Source organism: Miscanthus floridulus, chromosome 16 (genome assembly GCF_019320115.1).
Source record: "Miscanthus floridulus cultivar M001 chromosome 16, ASM1932011v1, whole genome shotgun sequence".
NCBI classification, from domain to species: Eukaryota; Viridiplantae; Streptophyta; class Magnoliopsida; order Poales; family Poaceae; genus Miscanthus; species Miscanthus floridulus.
In genome coordinates, this window is record NC_089595.1 from 58,445,015 (window position 1) to 58,457,803 (window position 12,789).

At 43.0% G+C, this 12,789-nt stretch overlaps 1 pseudogene; it reads left to right on the top strand.

Moving 5' to 3' along the window:
* The first annotated feature begins 6,409 nt into the window (after window positions 1-6,409).
* LOC136513014 (protein G1-like7) lies at window positions 6,410-8,074 on the top strand (annotated as a pseudogene).
* The last annotated feature ends 4,715 nt before the right edge of the window (window positions 8,075-12,789 follow it).

The following is a 12,789-nucleotide window of genomic DNA, read 5'->3' on the forward strand; positions in this document are numbered from 1 at the left end:
CCTTGAAGTGTGAGAAATTAGGCACATCATAGCAAACACGTCGAAGTGCCTCTAAACAGAAGCGCACGTCACTAAATTGGGCGCTTATCACATCCGGGCTTTGTCTTCCCGTCTCATGGATATGGTTTCGATGATTTGCACCCCTCAAAGGGATGGAAAAACTGTGTTCACACGTCCATAGCCAACCACTTGCATTAGATGTCGTGTTCTCGACGATGTCTGAGATAAAGAACCAGCTAAACGCTATTCGCAGCCAATCTATTAGGGATATAGTATGCGACATATATATATGCAACAATGATATTAAACTAATTACATTTATTTGTTAGCATCAAAAAACAAAAGATGTTGGAAAATATTTCATACAATAGCTAGAATAGGGAATCATGGAATGGCCACATTAGGAGCGAATGGCTCATCGCTAGGGTGGAAACCTGGTTCTTGTGGTGGGGGAGGTCCATTGTTCATACCACCCGATCGATAAAATGCAAAAAAATATGAACATAAAATATATGCACAAAAAATTCTTCCAAGTAAAATATGGCAACATAATTAAATATAGATCGAATGCAAGGAAGAAGAATATATATAAATGTAGAATGCAAAGAAACATCAATATAAATATAGATCAAATGAATATAGATAGAATATTGGAGAAGATAACATATCAATACCATTGAAAAATACAGGAGCCATGACCAAATCACGTAGAGAGAGTGGATTTCTTGAGAAGTGAGAGTGAAACATGAGAAATAAGACTGTGAGAGTTCGTGGGTCGATGGGATCTATGTATGTGGCCGGCGATTTGTTTTATATAGGGGGGCATGGACATCACTGCTGGTTTTTAAATAGAACCGATAGTGAAAGTGAATATCACTACCGATTTTTAAAAGAACCAACAATAAAGGTGCATATATGCAAAGGATATATTTATTTAGATAGTAAAGTGGGAAAGTTTTAACAACAATGATATATTTATTTAGATAGTACAGAAATACATCAAAAATAACAAACACATTAGAAATAAATTGCATATACGATAACAAAGACCTTACACTAAAATTCCATATATGATAACAAAGACCTAATTATGTACAGGTCAATGTTACAATCAATGTGTACCAACACATTATAATTTAACCACCTCAGTAGCATTCTTCTAGCAATAACTAGGGTCAAACAGCAACACTGAGGTGGTCTACGAGCTATACTGGTTGGAGATGACAAGGTGGCATCGATGAATCCATGCCTCTGCTATACATGGCCTTTTTCTTGGTGCAGTCCAGATGTGCACTGCAGCGGATGGCTCTAGTGAACCTCACTGATATCTTCAATCTTTGGTGTTGCTCTATCTTCAGTAGCATTCTTCTAGTTCCTATTGTGTGCACCATTTTGGTGGACTACGACGCATAACGATATCTGTGGTTTGTTGTGAGAGAAAAATACTATATCATGGCTGATAAGCCCTGGCTAAAACCAACATACATGGAGAGGCTCCCTAGTAGGGTGTCATTTTATAGGATAGCTATCGCGATAGATGGGAGAAGTGCTCCTGCTGTGGTGATCAGCAGGAGCACTGCTAGCCCATGAGGGAATATTCATATCACTATCGGTTTTGATAAAAAACCAACAATGATAGGGGTTATTAGTGTCAGTTTTTAGAACCGGCAGTGATTCCATGTAACACTGTCAATTTTTTAGGCCTGACAAACAGCTACCGCTACCATAGGCGCTCAACTTTTATTTTTTTGAAATCAGTGCCACTGCCACGGGCTCTGGATAAAAAAAAAATAAAAAAATTTTGTCCCGCCCGGGTTTCGAACCGAGGGAGCGAGAAAGGGGGATTAGTGGCTTAACCGCTATGTTAAAAGGAGGATTTATGTTAGGAAACATTTTGTTATCATTTTTATAGTTTAAGTTGAGGTTCATTTAATTCTGTAAAAATATAAAAAAGTTTGTCGCACCTAGGATTCGAACCAAGGGCGCGGGCTTCACAGTAGCTAGCGTTTACTGCTGTGCTATTATAGGGAGTACGTCAAGGTATGTTTTCTTTTTTATTTTATCCTCTGAATGGGAGTTAATTAATTCGAGGTCCAGATTATAGGGCCTTAACCATTGCGCTAGCATTAAGGATTATGTTAGTTTATGTTATGTTTTTTTCTTTTATCTGTTTAGTGCATGTAAGTACATATAATTTATTGTAAAATAATATAAATATTTGTGTCTCGATTATTTAATTCCATGATAATTAATTAATGGTCTATAATTATCAAATAATAGTGTTTCTGAACATCATCTCAATATTTGATTACATAGTCAATTATTTAATTTTAGAGAAGCACACAAAATATAAATTAGATTACATAGTTGGTGAACAACGTCCGAATAATGATTACATAGTTAACAATAATCTAACTATCTTTAGGTGCATCAACAATGAGGGCCTCATTGTGATCAAGCCGTACGTAAGTAGGTTCGTCACCCTCTTGAAGGATAGGTAGGGGTACGTTCACACTCTCGTCAATGTATGACATTACACCCTCAGCTTGCTGGAGAACAGGGAACTATGCATGTCTAAAAGAAACAGGGTCATCTACTATAATAGATTTCTCCCTGATCATTCCTTTGTCATGTAGTCTTCCCTCGTGACGAGATTCTAGAACTCCGACCCTTTTGATGTCTAGATAATATGTGCAGAACTCAATGGCCTCCTTCGTTGACCATCCTTCAATCATGCCCCTTCTGGCCTGAATCTATTCCTAACATACCTTCTAAAAACTTTCATCAATCTTTCGAAAGGGAACATCTGATGTAGGTACATTGGGCCAAGGGCTCTAATTTGGTCAACAAGATGAATGAGCAGATGCAATGAGATATCAAAGTAAGTCAGCGAAAAATGCATCTCAAGCCTAACGAGAGTTTTGGCTATGTCCACTGTAGCTGCTCTAGCATGGACACATCAATGACCTTTTTGGAGACCGCGTTGAAGAATGAGCAAAGCTTTATGGTTGGGACGCGGACCTTTGGGGGGAGGATACCATGCAGGGCAATAGAGAGCAGCTGAGTCATAATGACATGACAGTCATGGGTCTTCATAGGGCCATAGTTGAACTTGAGGTCTCTCATGTTCACTAGCCTCTTCGGGTTCACATAGTAGCCTGTTGGGACTTTGAGTTCACTGAAGAAAGAAATAAGCGCACGCTTTTCTTCCTTCTTCAATGTCCATGACGTAATCGGAAGTTCGAACTAGCCATTCTCTAGCTCCTCAGGATGCAGCTCCTTCCTGATTCCTAAGTGTTGCATGTCCAGGCGTATGGACTAGTGAATCCTTCGATGTCCCCCCGGTGTCCATCAAGGTGTCAAGAGTGTTAGCGCACATGTTTTTAGTGATGTGCATGGGAACAAGACAGTGACGTACACTTAGAAATGGCTAGTAAGGTAGATTCCAGAAAACCAATTTTTTCTTCCAAACACTCCCATTAGGCGCTGCTACTGTATTGTCCCCCTTCCCAAGGACAACCCTAGTTTGTTGAGTTCTCAAAGTATCTTAGGTCCGTCTCGATATTTTGGAGCTAAGCATTTCTCAATAGTATCAGTTGAAATCTTTTCTGTTCTTGCGGTAAGGGTGATCCTTAGGTAGGAACCTACGGTGTCCCATATAAACTATCTTTGAGTTATTTGATAGATTTACCGCATCGGTGTTGTCCAAGCACTCGACACATCTAGTATAGCCTTTTGTCTTCTCTTCGAACAACGAACCTCGACCTAGCAGGTCAGTGATTGTAGTGATAAGTACTCCCATGATCATGACATGTTCCTTTTTGTACTCATCCCAAACTTTCGGCATACCCTTTTCAAACATCTCCACTAGTTCATCGATCACTGGTTCTAGAAACACATCGATGTCATTCCTAGGTTGTCTTGGCCCTTGGATCAGTAGTGGCATTTGGATGTATGACCAGCTTCATATAGACCCAAGGTGGAAGGTTGTATATACAGAGCGTCACTGGCTAGGTGCTTGATTGCTTCTAACCTGGTCGAAAGGATTCATCCCATCTGTGCTCAAAGCAAACCAAAGGTGCCTTACCTCTCCACCGATGTCCTTATAGAACATAGTATTGACAGTCCTCCTAGTCATGCCCATCGGCGGGGTGCCTCGTTATTATATCTTTCTTACGCGCTTCCCCATGACAGCGCAACATCTTGGCTGACTTTGCACATGCAAACAGCCTATGCACCCGGGGAAACTATAGGGAAATACCAAATGACCTTTACGGGACCTCCTCTGGTCTTGGTACCCTCATCTGATGGCCCTTCCTTGTATCGTGGAGCTTCACACTTAGACACTTGTCCAAGTCTTTGTATTTTTCTCCATGGTATAATATGCAATCATTGAAATACGCGTGGATTTTTTCTAACCTTGAGGCCAATGAGGCAGATCATTTGCTTGACCAAGTATGTCTTTTCTGATGACTTATTTTTTCTAGGAGTATTTTCCTTATTATACCTAACAACTAATCGAAGCCTTTATCACTCAATTCGTTTGTCGATTTGAACTCTAACAGCATGATGTCGGCTTCCAGTTTGCTCATTGGACAATTCCTATACAATTGTGTTTTGCCATCTTATCTCATTTTCTCTAGCTTTCTCAGCTGTCTTTCACTAAGACATCTGGTCTCTACATTACGTAGCAGCTGAGAAATGCTATCGTTATCCTTGGTGTCGTCAGTAAGCGTGTTCCTAAACATATTATTAACTGTGGTCATAGGTTCTATGTTGACACCGGGTTCCTCGTCAGCATCGTGGATGGCTACATCAGGCATGTCCACATCATCATCGTTTTCCTGCAGAACAATCATACCAACCTCGCCATGCATAGTCTATATCGTATAGTTTGGCATGACCCCCCGGTAATCAAGTGCGATCGTATAGACACAATTTGACGAAAGTTCCTATGATTCTTGCAATCTTTGCATGGGCAGAAGACAATGTTCCTATTCCCAGCATAGGCTTTAGCATCAGTGATAAACTGGCTGACGCCATGCATGTAGCGCTTGTCCGTTCGGGACAGATGTATCCACTCTCGATCCATCTCTGCGCAAAAAAATACTGAGACAATAATTACAAAGAATTAATAAGAAATCGAGCTTCATGAACAACAATTGTAGCTCAAAAGTACCATTTTTGGAAAACATTATTGTACACTAATTATTGGAAAATCAAAATTGGTAGCCCCGGCCCTGTAAATTAAAAATCGTAGTAAAAAACAATTATTGCACTATAATGAAGAACAACTATTCTACTCTACTTCTAAGAACTAATTATAGCATCACATACTAACAATGATGATCTTGACCACCATGGAATAATTAGCTAGGAATTTAAATGTGTTCATAGACACCAACCTTTTGGATGATAGATTCACCATAATTTGAGCCTTGCACAAATGTCCAATTGGAAAAGTGCTATCTAAAACGGAAAAAGAACTAGAATGCGAATCAAACAATGTAACCATCAAAACGAAGCTAATTAAGCAACAAAATCAAAGGAGCGATGTTTATTACTAACCTTAAAGAAAAAGATCAAGCCATTCTTCAAAATCCAAGCGCTAGCTTCATGGTGAAGAGCAGCCACAACAATGGAGGGAAGGGCCCAAACGTGCGCCTCGGTTCTTAGGATGGAAGAGAGGAGGAGGAAGAGGACGGCTATAGTCTTTTTGTGATGTAGGCTTATCACTGTCGGTTCTTAGCTAGAACTGACAGTGATAGATCCAAATCACTGTCAGCTCTTAGCTTGAACCGGTAGTGATAAGCGGCCGCCAAAACACTGCCGGTTCAAGCCATAAACCGATAGTGATATGATCCTTCACTGACAGCTTTAGCACAGCCCCAATCATTTTCTCATTTTCAAGCTCATAATCGACAGTGAAGGTACATCACTGCTGGTTCTTACAAATCTAGCAGTAATGAGGCCGACAATGATGTCCAAATCTGTAGTAGTGAATCCCATTCCAACTAAAGGCTAGCTAAGCAAAGTGCATACATACGGAGGAGTATGAAATCTGAGTACTCTTCCATCCAAAAACCTATATATGCGCGACAAATTAAAAAGACGTTGAACTGTTGAAAAAAATTCTTTAAATAAAAGAGCCTACGTATATAATATATACTGTATAATAACACTCATACAAATATAGGAGCACATAATATGATACAAAAGACATGACAAACTAAAATGCTACATTAATGAACCCAGGAGTTGAACATGCTTACTGATTGGTACGTACGGTAAATAAAAGAAAAACAGTAGTAATAAAGAAATGATTACGATTAAGCAGTCGACAGTGTGTAGTGGAGACGCTATTAACGCAACCAGCGACAAAAGCCGCAAAGGAGGGATGCCACACACACTCCCTCCCAACCAGCCGCTTCTTTCTTTGTTTCTTTCTTTCTTTCTTCCTGCTTGGTGCTTTCTTCTACCTCCTCTCCCATCGTCCTTAGTAGCTTGATTCTCTCTGCCTGCCTGCGCTGGTAGGTGCGGTAGCCTCGCTCTCTCTCCCACCTACACGGCTACACTTAAACAGCAGGCACCTGCGGGCAGGGAGAGCTGCTGCTAACGGATCGATCGGAGAGCTAGCTGCTGGCCATGGAGCCCAGTCCCGACGCGCCTGCTGGTGGCGGAGGAACCAGTAGTAGTGCGCCAGCGGAGGCCGGGCCGTCGCCGTCGCCGTCGCCGTCGTCGTCCTCGGCCGCCGCCGCAGCAGCCTCGTCGTCGAGCCGGCAGCAAGCAGAGCAGGAAGGGCCGCCGCAGCAACAAGCCGGAGCACAGCAGCTGAGGCAACAGCCGGCAGCAGCCCCAGCGCCGGCGGCCCAGGCTGCTCAGCCGCAGCCACTGGCGCAGCAGCCTCCGCCTCCGCCGCCACCGGCGGGGCTGAGCCGGTACGAGTCGCAGAAGCGGCGCGACTGGAACACGTTCCTGCAGTACCTGCGGAACCACAAGCCGCCGCTGACGCTGGCGCGCTGCAGCGGCGCGCACGTCATCGAGTTCCTCCGCTACCTGGACCAGTTCGGCAAGACCAAGGTGCACGCCGAGGGCTGCGCCTACTTCGGCCAGCCCAACCCGCCGGCGCCCTGCGCGTGCCCGCTGCGCCAGGCCTGGGGCAGCCTCGACGCGCTCATCGGCCGCCTCCGCGCCGCGTACGAGGAGTCGGGGGGCCGCCCGGAGTGCCAACCCGTTCGCGGCCAAGGCTGTGCGCATGTACCTCCGCGACGTAAGGGAGGCGCAGGCCAAGGCAGCGCGGCATCCCCTACGAGAAGAAGAAGCGCAAACGAGGGAGCACGGCCGCGCCTCCAGTCACGCCGCGTCCTGTTGAAACCGCCGGCGGTGAGGAGACGGACGACGACGACGACAAACCATCGCCGTCTGCAGGTGAACCACAACAGCCGGCGTCCGCCTCGGCTCCTCCTCCTGCAAGTACTTCCAGCGCTAGTGCAAGTAGTAGCAGTGCCGCCGCGGCCACGACGACGACGACGACAAGGAAGGAGGAAGAAGGAAGCCGCGCCAAGCTCGTGATAAGTGTAGATCATCTACTAGCCTTTTGATTCAATCATACCATCGCCGGCCTCCCAATTCTAATCCCACCACCTCCATCTTAAATTTTTAGTTGCTTATTATTACAACTATATATTGTTATTGTTTGTTGGTATAAGAGAGGTCTAAGGGACTTGTAGGATCATGTTAGGAGGAGTACATACATATAAACAAAACATATATATCAGTTCACTTGAAGAAAAAAAATTAAATTTGCATTAATTGCAGGAAGTATAGTAGAGAAAGATAAGTTCTCTGCTCCAACTCAGATATATTATATATACAAATATGATATCTTTCTTCATATATATTCAGGATACATGCCCAAGCTTTTACCCTCTGCTGATTTGAGTGCTATGCGGTCAGTCACATTGATATGGATTTCTAGTATGATGTCTGTGTTCCTGCTTAACAAGTAATCATGATTGTCTCAGTAGTGCAGCCTGTGGAGGCTCTCATCATCCATTATTATATTATGTCTTAGTTTATTTATTGTCTCTCTGTTTTCTAGGTCCCATTCATCACATATTCACATTTCAGTCTCAGATGGCACTATCGCTCGTTGGAGCGGAGAACATAGCTAGGGTCCACACACACACATATATATACATAATGTTTGAACAGTAGTTGTTGAATGAACGTAACCTTCGGTATTGTATATACAATTCTATATATACAACATTAGTTACGATGTCCTTGCAAAAGGAAGAAAATTAAGAGTTTTTTTGTTTTGACTTCCGCAGAGAACGAATGATCATCAGCACCCTAACTATCATACATATTCTAATTGTTTCTTTAACAAGCAATTTCGTGGGTGCCTTGTGTACTACAGTTGCAAAGAAAAATAATGTGTGTGAGTACACCAAAAAGTAGCACATCACATGTCGGTATCAATACGATATATCTGGATTAAATGTGCAACAGTGCATACATAACATACATAAGCTTCTCGAATCCATATAATTGCTTCTCTTGTCATCATCTTTACTTATTTTTTCCAAGTGCAAAATGCCGTCTCTCTCGTCCTTTTCTTTCGGTTTCGTTCGATTTTTGTTTTCTGGTGATCTCATCATCATCTTTTTGTTCTGGCTGCCAGCTGCATGATGAGATGATATGTCATGTTGTCTTGATCATTTGTGTACCTGTATTTGGATTTTCTATTGTAATGACTCCCCAGCAGTGCGTTATTCATGCTCACGTATGTGTGTGTGTGTGTGTCTAATAAAATGTTAATGTTATTGTTTTTTTGGTGATCTCATATAGGCATTGTTCATGGATGTTTCTCATAAATAAAAGAAAAAATATGCATTGACGAATAATTTCTGGTTACTATATTTAAATAGATTAGATTGCTGCATACATAAGATATGCTCCTTGAAATTCAATAATAATGTGCTGGTCATGAATCCATATATTTGCATGCATATGAAAATTATATCTTTATAACTCTAACTACAAATATACGCATACATAAATATTTTTATAGTAATAGAAAAGCGTACAAATTGGCTTGTCTTTAAAAATATATTATTAAGTAGTATCATTTTTTAAGTTATAAAAAATAAAGTACAATAGAATATTTTATAGTTCTAATTGTGCCTTTGAGATGTACTCAGCATCCAAAATAAGGACACTCTCTTTTGTGGCTAGAGATGGTGGATATAGTTATTATCTTAAAATTTTCTTGAAGATGCATGCTACTTGCCCATTTTCTTTAGAATTTCAAACGCTGACATCAGGTTGTCTTCTAATAATGCACATCAAGATTAAAAAAAAAATAATGCACATCAAACTATATGCAATATATAGTATAATGGTTCCCCTTTTCATCTGTTCATTCTATAATTTATACATAAGAAGGTAACTCGATCATCAGTGTTCTCCAAAATAATCCAAAGCAATGTTTGTTTTAGTCTGCATATTGTAGTTTTGGGACTGTTACAATCCACAAGCTAGGGGAAGAATGCATATTGTTGGATTTTAACAATATGGTATGTGGATTGTCATTATATATAATCAATAAGGACCTATTTGTTTGGGCTTGCAGATTGTATAACAACCTGCAAGCTGGAAGCCTGGGATCCACGAATCATAAAGAGTTTAAACAGATTGTTAAATGCAACTACTGCTACATACATCTTGGAAGTTCTTATCATATTTGCATGCATCTAAGTCTATAATACAGTTTTTATTTCTCTGTGCTTGTTGCCTCATTCTCTTTACATATGGGTCAGCCTGAAATCAATTTAGCCGAGCATCCGGAAGGAGAACAGAATACAAAATGGAAAAAGAAACATGGTAAGAGAGAATCCGTTTACATGGAAGAGAGTACATTAAACAGGGAATACTGTAAAGTAACTGAATTGGTAACTTTCTTTTTCTCTTTCGGTGGGGGAGATGTGAGGTTTTTTTTTTTCCGACAGTCAGTCAGAATGAAATCTAGTACACGAGTACGATCTCCTTGAGCGACGAGCAGCCGTTTGAAAACTCGCAAATTCTACTTGTACAGTACCGCATGCAGGGAAGGTCAGATGAACAGTACCATTGACATATCAAAAGACACCCACGGAATGATATAGGCACCCCTGCAGGCAGTACCGCTCCTGTGCTCCAGTTCTCCCAGGAAATAGTAGTCCGCCGTACATGTGTTGATTCATGTCTCTGCTGGATCTGCTCGTCGATGAGAGAGAGAGACGGTGAGGGAGAGGGAGAGAGAGAATTTTTTTTAATTCTAACATTTTTTATAACTAATTTTAAATCTAACATTGTTAGGTTTTTTTAAGCTAACACTTTTGGCCGCGTCTATTGTCCTGGCATGGTCAAATGCCTATGCCGCGCCATGCATGATGGCACGGCAGAGATCTGACGTGGCGATGACCGGTTTCGGTGACCGTTGACGTGGCAGCTCTTGCCGCGCCACCGACCTTGGCGCGGCAGTGCCGCGCCCTGATCCATGGCGCGGCAGAGCCGAATAAAGACCGCGCCCAGTCCCGCCTGCTCGAGCAGCAATCCCGCCTAGCCGCCGCGCCCGCCGCCCCGCCGGCGGTACCTAAACGGTTTAATCCGAATACGTCGCAACGATAGTGGGAGTTATTCTAAGTATTGTTTGACGTAAAATCAATAGTAGATTTATTTCTATCTTTTGTTGAATTTTTTTCACGGCCGAATAGAGAATTTGATAAGCCAATGATTTGTTTTCCGTCTTTCATAATACGGTTAACCACCAATTTAACTAATCGATTATGAAAAATTGCCACCGGCGTCGAGATACGCCGGGACTACCGGTTCCCGAACTAGTTGGTACTTAATCTCGCCGGCAGTGCTGCCGCGACGCAAAGAAACGGATATGAAACAGATAAATGAAGTCCGTGCGCAAGTTGACAAGCTGCCACATAATATTTTCATTGTTTTGACATAAGTTTGACATAACATAACCAAATAACCCCACAAGTTTCAGACGCCAATATTCGTTTGACCTAACAAACTAAGACCCAAGAGTGTAAGGATCCCTCGGATGCCTCTGTCTCTTCGGATTTGTTGGCAACACATTGGGACTGTAGCCAACGTCGGTATGATCGCGTCGATGGTGCGTACGGCTCGTACCCTGCAAGTATATGATAGGCACGATTACTTATAATTCTTTATGATCGTTAGTTCATGGAGCCTACGTATTTAAATAAACTATCTTTGATAGTACTTGTGAGGCTCCTTGGGTACCAAGTGGGGCACCACCTAGCTGAGACATGCCGATCTCATACTGCGGCCAATCGTCCCACTAGTCGTGCTGTCTATGGAAGCCCGAGGGGTCGTCGTCCTCGTCGTCCTCGGTTGCAGGGTCCTTCCCAGTGCTATGATGTGGTGGTGTACGCACCGCGGAAGTGGCACCCGACCGCGCCGAAGTCATCAGCCGAGAAGAGCCGGCTGGTGTCCTCAAAGAGGCTGAAGATGTGCCACCCGACCGTGCCGGGAGTGGCGGTTCCTAATAAGGAGTATCCATGCAGCTCAGCTTCTGAGCTAGCTTCCTGCAGCTCTTCTTTATCTTCTACATAAATAGACGTTAAAGTTAGTGCATTATCCAAACGCATATACACTAAAGAAACATTTTCGGAACGGACAAGTTTATGTTACCTCCACAAAAGCCACGAGAACGCCTGGCCCCTGACCTCTAGACTCGTGAAGCCGAAACGCTGCTTCGTTGGACAGCCTTGACAATTGTGTCGCCTGGGTATAGAAATGCGGTTGGACAGTTTTAGTACACATACTTAATACCAAAAGGATAACAAATTGTACCATTCAAGTATATTACCACGTATCTTTGAAGCGGGGCTCTCTCCAGCTGTGTGTCCTCCCTAGTGGTAACGTCATACACATCTTCGATGACATCTTCCTCCGAGTCCTCGTCAATCGCCACGTCAGTGTACGGGGGCTTGATATGTGTCCTCGTAGACCTATGAAGCCACCGCAGGTACTCGTCGAAGGTGTGCTGGTCGTGTGGAGGACCCACATGGACCGGATGTCGTACCCTGTTCTGCCACAAATGGATGCGCGAGCTGTGTGTCATGCGCCAATCCTTGGTCTTGTACCTCTTCCTGCGGTCATACCTGCAACAAAACGATGTTAGTTGTACCACACGCCTCTAGATTGTAGCATTGTTATTAATCGATAACGCACCCGTGCAATTCTTGGTTGGTGGAGTAAAGCGGTGGTGGGTAGCCTGTCATTCTCCCAAACTGTCTGTAGACCCGAATGGGCAAGTGAATCTCGACCATATGGAAGAAAATAAGAGGGACGTCGCAGCGATACTCGTCTGACTCGTCCCTAGTGATAGGACTGAGATAGTCCTAGAGCTCCGGAGAATCCCAAGGACACCAATGCACCTAAAATTTCATAATTGAGTTAGGTTGTGATATAGTGTACATCGAAGAAGACACATGTATGATAGTAAAGAGAGCGTAACCTAATGCTGTGTCAGGACGTCGAGACCATCCATGTACTCCCTGTACTTGCGCCACGTATTCCCTCTAACTAACGTTGATTCCGTCCAGATATACAGAGCTGTAGGGAGTGTATCCTGCCCGTTCCATCGCTGCATTGAACACGATAATGAATTAGCCATTAATAATGAATTCATATGTAACTGCCTCCAAGAATATAGTGAACCGAAGTACTTACCGGTAAACCATTATTAAGGGGCCTCCC